At 44.1% G+C, this 12,054-nt stretch overlaps 1 protein-coding gene across 4 annotated transcripts in view; it reads left to right on the top strand.

Moving 5' to 3' along the window:
* Positions 1-12,054, top strand: part of LOC125465756 (rho guanine nucleotide exchange factor 18-like) — a 196,748-nt gene that overhangs the window by 77,909 nt on the left and 106,785 nt on the right. The window lies entirely within an intron of this gene.

Raw genomic sequence — 12,054 nt, 5'->3', positions numbered from 1 at the left:
AAGTTTATTCCTTCACTCTGAGGCTGTGACCTTGTGCCCTAGTCTCTCCTATTAGTAGGAACATCTTCTCTTTGTCCAGGTCATAGAGTCACAGAGTCTTAGAGTCATTGAGATGTACAGCACAGGTACAGACCCTTCGGTCCAACTCAACCACGCCAATCAGATATCCTATATAAGTATAGTCCCATTTCCCAGCATTTGGTCCCTATCCCTCTAAATTCTTCCTATTCATATACCCATCCAGATGCTGTTTAAATGTTACAATTGTACCAGCCTCCATAATTTCCTCTGGCAGCTCATTCCATTACACGCACCATTCTCTGCGTGAAAAAATTGTCTCTCACATCCCTTTTATATCTTTCTCCTCTCATCTTAAACCTCTTGTTTTGAATTCTCGCACCCCAGAGAAAAGACCTTGTATATTTACCCTGTCCATGCCCCTCATGATTTTATAAACCTCTATAAGGTCACCCCTCAGCCTCTGATGCTCCACGGAAAATAGCCCCAGCCCATTCAGCACCTCCCTGTAGCTCAAACCCTCCAACACTGGCAACATCCTTGTAAATCTTTTCTGAATCCTTTCAAGTCGCACAACATCCTTCCTATAGCGGGGAGACTACAATTGCATGCAATTCTCCAAAAGTGGCTGAACTGATGTCCTGTACAGCTGCAATATGACCTCCCAGCTCCAATACCCGATGCACTGGCTGATAAAGGCGAGCGTACCAAATGCATTCTTTCAAGGAGCTATGAAGCTGCACTGTCTTTGTTCAACAACACTCCCCAGGGCCTTACCATTAAATGTATAAGTCCTGCCTCCATTTGTCTTTCCAAAATGCAGCACCTCACACTTATCTAAATTAAACTTTATCTGCCATTCCTCGGCCCATTGGCCCATCTGATCAAGATTCCGTTGTACTCTGAGGTAACCTTCTCCCCTGCCCACTACACCTCCAATTTTGGTGTCACCTGCAAACTTACTGACCATACCTCGAATCAACTGAGAAAGAGATCCTACTGTGCTGTCTGACCCAACAGTGAACCTTCATGGATGCTGCCTTTGGTTTCTAGTTGGTGGAAGAAAAATAAACAAAATTTGAATTTTCACAGCTGACCTTAGAGAAACCTGTGTGGGGAGATCATAGCAAGGGAGCAGCTAAGTGGCTTGATTAAACTTTAAAACTAGAAAACATGGGTACTAAGTTAGCCTGGAGCAGTGTTTTTAGAGCAGTGAGACTGTGCTATTTTCTGGATCTACAGATTGTTAAGCAAAGAGGTGATGAGCTCTTCCTGTTGGATGTGGGGGATCAGGGAGATTTCCATGTTACTGATGAGTACGTCTGCAGGAAGTGTGTTTGTTTGTGAATCCTATCAGATCGCATGGACGGGTTGGAGCAGCAGTTTGAGGCAATGAAGAGTTTACAGGAGCTAAGAGGTGTGATGGATGGTAGTCGCAGGGAGGGAGATATACCAAAGATACAGCCAGGTGGGTGTGAGACTTCCAGGAAAGGTAGGAGAGGGAGGCAAGTAGTGCAGGAATCTCATGTAGCTATCCCCATCTCAAACAAGTATGCTGTTTCTGGAAAATGTAAGGGGTGATGGATTCTCAGGGGAATGTAGCACTGGCCGACAGGTTTCTGGTAGTGAGACTGGCTGTAATGTAGTGAGGGGTATGTCAGGTTCCAAGCAAACAATTGTGATGACGACTGCCTAGTCAGAGGCACAGCCAGACATTTCTGCAGCCGACAGTGGGAAACCAGAATGGTGTGTTGCCTTCCTAGTGCCAGAATCAAGGAGATTTTGGAGAGGGTGCAAAATATTCTCATAGAGGAAAGGGAGCAGCAGGAGGTCATTGTACACATTGGAGCTAACAACATAGGAAGAGAAAGGGACAAGATTCTGAGGAAATTAGGCAGGAATTAAACAGTAGTCCTCAAGGGGAGTAATATCTCAATTGTTCCTGGACCAATGAGCTAGTGAAGGTAGGAATAGGAGGATGGAGCAGATGAATGCATGGCTGAGGAGCTGGTGCAGGGGCGAAGGGTTCACATTTTTGGATCATTGGAATCTTTCTGGGGTAGAAGTGACCTGCATAAGAAAGATGGATTGCACCTGAACTGGAAAGGGACTAGTACACTCACGGGGAGATTTGCGAGAGCTGCTTGGGAGGATTTAAACTAATAAAGGGAGGTGAGCATGACCAAGGGAGATAGAGAGGAAAGAGAGCAGTCTGAGACTGGTGTAGTTGGGAAAAGGAGTCAGTCAAACAGACAGGACAGGCAGGAACATAACAGAGAGCGAAGTAGGACTGGTAGATTAAACTGCATTTATTTCAATGCAAGAGGCCTAACAGGTAAGGCAGACGGAGTCAGGGCATGGTTAGGTGCATGGGAGTGGGATAGAACATAGAACAGTACAGCACAGTACTTTGGCCTGCGATGTTGCGCCGACTTTTACCCAAAACCTAAGGTCTATCTAACCTCCACCACTACCTTATACGATGATCCATATGCCTATCTAATAGCTGCTTAAATGCCCCTAATGAGGCTGACTCCACTACCCTCTCCGGAAATGCATTCCACCCTGACCACTCTGAATAAAGAACCTATCTCCGCAATTACAGAGATGCTGTTCAGGGATGGACAGGACTGGCAGCTTAATGTTCCAGGGTATAGCTGCTATAGGAAGGATCGAAAGGAAAGCAAGAGAGGAGTGGGAATGATATTTTTGATTAGGGACAACATTACAGCTGGACTAGGGAAGATATTCCTGGGAATATGTCCAGGGAAGTTATTTGAGTGGAACTGATAAAAAAGAGAGGATGATCACCTAACTGGGGTTGTATTATGGACCCCCAAATAATCAGCTGGAAATAGAGAAACAAATTTGTAAGGAGGTCTCAGTTATCTGTAAGAATAATACGGTGCTCATGGTAGGGGATTGAGTTTTATGAAAATGTAACAAAGTGGGTTGGCAAGGGCAGAGTGCTGGATGTGATCTGTATGTACTTTAAGGGAGAGAAATCAGTGTTAACATTTTGGGTTGAGTGACCCTTTTTCAGAACATTCTTTATCTGAATAGCAGGCAGAGGGACCAATGGGAGAAATGCCAGCTATTCGCAATCTACCTTAATGATTTAGAAGAATGGATTAAGCATAATATCTCTAAATTTGCAGCTGACAAAATATTGGGTGGAAGAGCGGGCTGTGAGGAAGATGCAGAGATGTTTTAATGTCTTTGGACAAACTCAGTGTGGGCAAATTCAGGGCAGATGCAGTATAATGTGGATGAATGTGAAATTATCCACTTTGGTAGCTAAAACAGGAAAGCAAATTATGATCTGAATGGCTATAAATTGAGAGAAGGAAATGTGCAGCAAGGCCTGGGTGTCCTCATACACCAGTCACTGAAGGTGAGTGCAGGTGAAGAAGGCAAACCATATGTTGGCCTTTGTAGTGAGAGGACTCAATGACTTGCTGCAGTTGTGCAGAACCTTGGTGAGACCATACCTGGAATATTGTTTGCAATTTTCATCTCCATATCAGAGGAAGGATGTTCTGGGTGTAGAGGGAGTAAAGATTTAGCAGGCTGATTCCTGGGATGGCAGGACTGACGTTTGATGTTGCATCAGTTGGGATTATATTCACCGGAGATCAAAAGAATGAGGAGTGGATCTCAGATCTTATAAATTTCTAACATGAATGGACAGTGTAGTTGCAGAAAGGATGGCAGGGTACCAGGGATGTCCAGAACCAGGGATCATCATTTAAAGATACAGGGTAGGCCATTTAGGGCTGAGACAGTGAGAAATGACTTCATCCAGAGAGCAGTGAGCCTGTGGAATTCACTAACACAGGAAGCTGTTGAAACCAAAACATTGAATGATTTCAAGAAGGGGTTGGATAGAGCACTTGGTGCTAAAGGGATAAAAAAAAGTACTGGGGTGGGGGTGGGGAGGCGGTGGGTGGTGGAAAGCAGTAAAATGCTGTTGAATTGGATGATCAGCTGTGATCATGATGAATGGCAGAGCAGGCTGGTCGGGCCAAATGGCCTATTCATGCTCCTTTTTCCTATGTCTCTATGTTCATATCTACACAGAGGCTGCTATTCCCAAGCATATACACTCAGGCTGTCATTCCATGTTATGTACACAGAGGCTGCAATCTTCTATTGTATACACAGAGTTTGCTACTCCCCTTTGTATACATTGAAGCTGCTATTCTCCACTTATATCTCCACTTATTCTCCACAAGCTGCCAGCCCCTCATGTATACCTAGGCTATAGTATTCTGTATAAACCTCACTGTGACTCCTATTCTCTACTGGATACACAGGGTCTACTTTTTCCAGTTATACAGAGGAGCTGTTGTTCCCAGCATGAAACACAGGAGTTGCTATTCCCTATACTGAACACAGGGGCTGCTGTTCTCCTGTAATACACAAGTATAGACAGGGAGTAAAGATTTAGCAGGCTGATTCCTGGGATGAAATATATAAGTATATACTTTGCTCATGATTTAACATCATTTCTGTTGGACAGATTGCTGTTTCTTGCAGACTTGTTCAGTCACTGAACCATTTGTTCTTGGGTCTTGCATTGAGAGTACACACTGACTCCTCACTGATATGGATCAGGACAGATGCAGGAACACAAACACATTGATAGAGACTTCTGCCTAACCTTAATATCCTTCTTCTGCAGAAATGATTTGTGAGTCAGTACTGTCCTATTCAAACTGGCAGATAAACACAGACAGCTATTATCACTGGGAGAGAATTTGTGCTTGAATGTTGGATGGGAGATAAGAGTTCCAGCAATGTGCAACTATCCATTTCTCCTTCCAAGATGCAACTCATATCAGTTTCTTCATGTCACAGTTATGAGAGCAGTTAGATAGAAATATATGAATTGGAATATGCATAGGCCATTCAGCCCCTCAAACCTTCTCAACCCTTCAATAAAATCATGGTTTGCATGTTGAATTCTGCATTCTTATCCACACTCTGATAACATTTCAATCCCCTGCCCAACAAGAATCCGTCTGTAAGAGATAGTAGGAACTACAGATGCTGGAAAATCTGAGATAACAAGAATGTTTCTGAAGAAGGGTCTAGGCCCGAAACGTCACATTTCCTGCTCTTCTGATGCTGCTTAGCCTGCTGTGTTCATCCAGCTCTACACATTGTTATCTAAGAATCCATCTGCCTCTGCATTAAAAATATTCAATCACCCCACATGCATTGCCTTTAGAACGCAAGGCTTCTAAAGTGGAACGCCTAATTTGAAAACAGTGCTCCCTATTTCCGGACTGACCCATAAGAGGAAGCATTGTTTCCACATCAACCTTGACTAGACCATTCAGGATCTTACACACTGTAATAAAGTCAGCCCTCACTCTTTTAAACTCCAGTGGAAACAAGCCCAGCCTGTTCAATGTATCCTCATAAGAAAACTTGCTCATTCCAGGTACAATCTAGTAAAGCTCCTCTGGACCATCTCCAGCATATTTATATCCTTCCCTATAAATGGAGATCAAAACTGCACAACTGAACCATAGAGTCCATACCTTATTGTTCAATTCCTCCTGTAATAAAAAGTAGCATTCCATTAACCATCTCAATTACTTGCTGTACTTGCAGACTAACAACTTATGACTTATGTACTAAAACACCTAGATTGCTCTGCACCTAAGAATTCTCCATTCTTTCTCCATTTATGTAAAACTTTGCATTTTTTATTCTTCCTAGCAAAATGCACAACTTCACATTTTCATACATCATACACCATCTGTCAGATACTTGTCCAGTCACTCAACCGATCTGTACCTATTTGCAACATCCTTATATCCTCTTCATGACATACTTTCCTAACTATCTTCGTATCATCTGTAGAATCTCGCTGCCATGTCTATAGTCCTCTCATCATTAGCCAGCACTTTTACTTTTGTTGTATTAATCACATAGAAACAGGACAAATTCATTCAGCCTCTTTAACTATTCAAAAAGAAGGTCATGGTAGAGATGTTCATAGGTGATTACATAATGTGCAGTACAATTTGCAACTCAGCAGCAAATAAGCAGCAAGACCTGGCTGACATTCAGCCTGATAATGGCCAGACGCATTGATGCTACACAACTGTCAGTCAATGACCAACAGAGTGAATCTAACCATTGTGCCTTGATGGTCCATTACCATTTCTGATTCCTACCACCAGTAACGTAGTGTTACCAATAACCAGAAATTGAACTGGACCAGCTATATAAACACAGTAACTACAGATTAGAGGCTGGGAATTCTGTTGTGAACTACTCTTCTCCTGACTCCCCAAAGCCTGTCTACCATCTACAAGGCATAAGTGACAAGTGTGATGGAATACTGTCCATTTGCCTGGATCAATGCAGCTCAATCAATACTCAAGAAGCAGTGGCAGCTATCCCTGTGAAGATACACTATAGAAACTCAGTAAGTCACTAAGTCTCCTTCGACAGCACTTTTCAGGTACATGATCTTGTATCACCTGGAAGGTAAGGGCAGCAGATACATGGGAACACCATGGAGTTATAGGGTCATACAGCCTGGAAACATATCCTTCCACCCAACTTGTCCATGCCAACCAGGCATCTTAAACTAAACACATCCCATTTGCCTGTGATTGGCCCATATTCCTCTACGGTCCTGACTTGGAGTGGTATTGCTGTTCCTTCATGGTCAGTGAGTCAAAATCCTACAAATTGTACACCCCAACAGCACTCTACAACCCCAAGATTGCAACAGTTCAAGAAAGTGGCTCATGAACACTTTTTCAAGGGCAATTAGGAACTGAAAACAAACTCTAGTTTCATAGATGAATAAAACACAAATGATACCTTGGCAGATCTGTAACACATCTACACTTTGCTCTCGTAAGTCTTAAATATATTTACTGAATAAAAATATCGCAATCCTGGTGTTTAAATTTTTAATTGAGAACCCTGCTCTCAACAGCTTTTTGGGGATGAGTGTTTCAGATTTCCATTGTGTGAAGAACTGCTTGCCAACATACCCCTGAGAAAATTCAGCCTAATTTGAAGATTCTGATCTCTTGTTCTGGACTCTTCCACTAGAGAAAACAATTTCTCCCTAAATACCATGTCAAATCCTTTAATTAGCTAACATAAAACGCCAATTAAACAGTGATTTTCTCTTACTTTAAATATAAAACTATATATTTTTTTTAAATGTTGCCTTAGATTAAAGATTTGTTGTGTGTTGTTCGAATGTGATATTTGACCTGATGATACACATAGCTTGTGTGTTTCTCAGTGTCAACATATTTCATCTTACCGAAGATAGGACAGGTCACCAAAACTGTGTGTGTAAATAAGTTGCTAAATTCAGTTATTAACTAACTTTGAGGTCCTTGACTTGTCAGTTTTTGAATCCATTTGGCAGTGATGACAGCTGAAAATATAAACACTGGATTGCATCAGTTCAACTGATTTGAAAGTCACAGCCTCTTTCCATCTGCCATCATGGGGCAGTACTGTGGTTCAGTGGTTAGCACTGCAGCCTCACAGTACCAGGGACCCAAGTTCGATTCCAGCCTCGGGCGACTGTCTGTGTGGCATTTGCACATTCTCCCTGTGTCTGTGCGAGTTTCCTCTGGGTGCTCTGGTTTCCTCCCACAGTCCAAAGATGTGCAGGCTAGGTGGATTGGCCATGCTAAATTGCCCGTAGTATTCAGGGATGTGTAGAAGAGGTGGATTATAGGATTATGAGTCTGGATGGGATGCTCTGAAGGTCAGTGTGGGCATGTTGAGCTGAAGGGCTGTTTCCGCATGCAGGGATCCTATGATTCTATCTTGTATTCCACTAGCATTAGCCCACTCTCTTCTCACCTGCAAAATCCTGCCAATGCAGTATTGAGGGAGTGTTGTACAGTCGGATGTGTCATCTTAGAGATAAGATGTTAAACCAATCTCTCAGATCCCAGAGCAGGGGAGCCTCCTCCCTGTTCTGGTCAATTGTTATCCCTGAATCAACAACACAAAATCATCACTGTGCTGTTTGTGTGAGCTTGCTGTGTGCAAATTGTCTGCTGCATTTCCTACATTACAACAGTCAGTACCCTTCAGAAATCTGCGTCCCTGGCTGTAAAGTGCTTTATTGTAAAGTTTTGAAGAGCAGTATGAATCTGAGCTTTCCCCTTCATTCATTGTATGTCAGTGTCTAGTAAACAAATACCCTTTCGGTGACACAATATGATATTTGGTGTTCCCCTCAGATCTGGATGGGTGACCTCACACTTTCACTGTTTTAGCAGTGTCCTGGTCGAAGGAATGAAGAGTTGTACATTGCAGTTTGCGGATGTCACTAAGTTGGGAGACTCTGGAACTGGATATTGACAGGTTAAGTGAGAGACCGAAACAGTAGCAGATTGAATTTAACAAGAATGAAGTAAAAGTTTCACCAAATGGTAAATGAGGTTAATCTCCCTGATTCCTGGGATGGCAGACCTGATGGATGAAAAGAGAATAGATTGGTTAGGACTGGTTTTCCTGGAGTTTAGCTGAATGAGGGGTGATCTCATAGAAGCCTATCAAATCCTAAGAGAGCTAGACAGAATAAATGCAGGAAGGATGTTCCTCGTGTCTGAGGAGTCCAGAACCAGGGGTCATGGTCTAAAGATACAGGGTAGGCCACTTAGGACTGAGATGCAGAGAAATTTGTTCAACCAGAGAGTGGTAATCCTGTGGAATTCTCTGGCATGGAAAGCAATTTAAGCCAAAATGTTGAATGTTATAAAGAAGGAGATAGATTTAGTTACAGAGTCAGACAGTGCAGAAACAGACCCTTTGTTCCAACTCAATAAAATGTGAGGCTGAATAAACACAGCAGGCCAAGCAGCATCCCAGGAGCACAAAAGCTGACGTTTTGGGCCTAGACCCTTCATCAGAGAGGGGGATGGGGAGAGGGAACTGGAATAAATAGGGAGAGAGGGGGAGGCGGACCGAAGATGGAGAGTAAAGAAGATAGGTGGAGAGAGTGTAGCTGGTGAGGTAGGGAGGGGATAGGTCAGTCCAGGGAAGACGGACAGGTCAAGGAGGTGGGATGAGGTTAGTAGGTAGCTGGGGGTGCGGCTTGGGGTGGGAGGAAGGGATGGGTGAGAGGAAGAACCGGTTAGGGAGGCAGAGACAGGTTGGACTGGTTTTGGGATGCAGTGGGTGGGGGGGGAAGAGCTGGGCTGGGTGTGTGGTGCAGTGGGGGGAGGGGACGAACTGGGCTGGTTTAGGGATGCAGTAGGGGAAGGGGAGATTTTGAAACTGGTGAAGTCCACATTGATACCATATGGCTGCAGGGTTCCCAGGCGGAATATGAGTTGCTGTTCCTGCAACCTTCGGGTGGCATCATTGTGGCAGTGCAGGAGGCCGTTGATGGACATGTCATCCATTTTCACTCCCCCTCCCATTCTCTAGATGCCATTTCCACTCCCCCTCCCATTCTCTAGATGACATGTCCATTTCCACTCCCCCTCCCATTCTCTAGATGACATGTCCCATTTCCACTCCCCCTCCCATTCTCTAGATGACATGTCCATCATGGGCCTCCTGCACTGCCACAATGATGCCACCCGAAGGTTGCAGGAACAGCAACTCATATTCCGCCTGGGAACCCTGCAGCCATATGGTATCAATGTGGACTTCACCAGTTTCAAAATCTCCCCTTCCCCTACTGCATTCCTAAACCAGCCCAGTTCGTCCCCTCCCCCAACTGCACCACACAACCAGCCCAGCTCTTCCCCCCCACCCACTGCATCCCAAAACCAGTCCAACCTGTCTCTGCCTCCCTAACCGGTTCTTCCTCTCACCCATCCCTTCCTCCCACCCCAAGCCGCACCCCCAGCTACCTACTAACCTCATCCCACCTCCTTGACCTGTCCGTCTTCCCTGGACTGACCTATCCCCTCCCTACCTCACCAGCTACACTCTCTCCACCTATCTTCTTTACTCTCCATCTTCGGTCCGCCTCCCCCTCTCTCCCTATTTATTCCAGTTCCCTCTCCCCATCCCCCTCTCTGATGAAGGGTCTAGGCCCGAAACGTCAGCTTTTGTGCTCCTGGGATGCTGCTTGGCCTGCTGTGTTCATCCAGCCTCACATTTTATTGTCTTGGAATTCTCCAGCATCTGCAGTTCCCATTACCTTTGTTCCAACTCACCAGCACTGACCAGACATGCCAATCTGACCTGCTCCCATTTGCCAACATTTGGTCCATATCCCTCCAAATGCTTCCTGTTCATGTACCCATCCAGATGCCTTTTAAATGTTGTAATAGTACTGTTGACTTTGGGTAATTACGTTTGTAGGTGTGGCACCGCGATATTGTTGCTGTGGCCAATCATGAAGGTTGAGTAGAGGGTAGCTGATTCAACCCCTTTCACCTCATAACAAAGCAAAACCACAACTGATCAAAATCCATTTGGAACAATTCAGTTTTGAAAAGAAGTGTTTAATTTTATTAGCTCAGCTGACTGAAATGCAAACAAAACAATTGTACATTTCTGGGGAAGTAGTATTCAAGGTCCAGTTAGTTCCCTCAAGAGGTGGCCAAAGTCTCATGACTTGCTTCGTCAGTTTTGCATGACCTCGGCAAAGCTTATTAACCATCTCAACCAAGTTTATCAGTGGTAGATGAAAATTTAAAATAGTTTACTTTTCTTGGAACAGAAGGGAAGTAACTTTAAGCTTAAATCTGAAGTGAAATAATTGGCTCAAACATAATTAAATCCACTTTGTGGCTATCACAACATGCCAACACACTTTTCATATGAAAACATTTTATCTCAGTAAACACGTAACTGTGAAAACTTTCAAACTATAATTTGTCAAGTCTACCCAAAGACTGAGCCCTCGCTAATTATCTGGGGTCCCCTCCTTTACCATGTTATAACCCTCACAGTGTGAGCACAAGCTTCAGGAGAGAGTACAATCAAGCTTGGATGTGATGAGCCTTTAGTCAAATAGCCCAGAGAGCTCCCAGTGTTTAACCTCAATTGTGGGCCTAATGGGATGAAAGACTGTGGGGAGAAAGCAGGAATAGGGCACTGAGTTGAATGATCAGCCGTGATCACATTGAACAGCAGACTTCGCACAAAGGGCTGAATAGCCTGCACCTGCTCTCATTTTGAGGGCAGGTGATGGCCTAGTGGTATTATCGCTGGACTGTTAATCCAGAAACCCAGAAAATGTTCTGGGGACATGGGTTCAAATCCTGCCATGGCAGATGGTGGAGTTTGAATTCAATAAATTTCTGGAATTAAGAGTGTAACGATGATCATGAATCCATTGTCAATTGTTGGGGAAAAACCCATCTGGCTCACTAATATCCTTTAGGGAAGGGAACCTGCCAAACTTACCTTGTCTGGCCTACATGTGACTCCAGACCCACAGCAATGTGGTTGACTCAAAACTGCTCTCTGGGTAATTAGGGATGGGCAATAAATGCTGGCCTAATTAGCAGCACCCTCATTCTGTCAATGAATAAAGAAAATTTTCCATGTTCCTATGGATTCGGGAAGGACAAAATGGAATAGCAGATCCAGATCTTCCAGCCTGTGGATAGTAGGTACTGAATGTACAGTGGAAGGTGAACTTATGGCACTCTGTGGTAATGGCTGAGAAAGAATGAAATTTCTATGGCAAACCTACTGGTCCATGGACTGCCAAAAAAGCTTCCAACTGTCTATTAAAATGCATGTCAGCTACCTGTTTAACCAGGGAGGGCATCACAATCCAATCTTCTCCCACTCAATGTTCATTCACTGCATCATGTGCTGAGGGGTAAGGAAGAGCTTGTACCTTACTATACCAGGAGCAGCGTACATTGACAATAAAAGAGAAGAAGAGATGTTTGGATTTAAATCACTGCTTTAATAGCCTCAAGATGTCCCAAAGCATTTGACAGCTGTGGAGAAAGTACCAGGGCACCATAGCACCCCCCAACCAAGCTTCCAGGTAATTTGAAAACGGCACAAAGTTTGAACATATCCCCTCTTGTTTACAGAGAATAGGGCCGC

Source organism: Stegostoma tigrinum, chromosome 30, assembly GCF_030684315.1.
Source record: "Stegostoma tigrinum isolate sSteTig4 chromosome 30, sSteTig4.hap1, whole genome shotgun sequence".
Lineage (NCBI taxonomy): Eukaryota > Metazoa > Chordata > Chondrichthyes > Orectolobiformes > Stegostomatidae > Stegostoma > Stegostoma tigrinum.
Note: the sequence above shows the minus strand (reverse complement) of the source record. Positions and strands in the feature narration are given on the sequence as shown.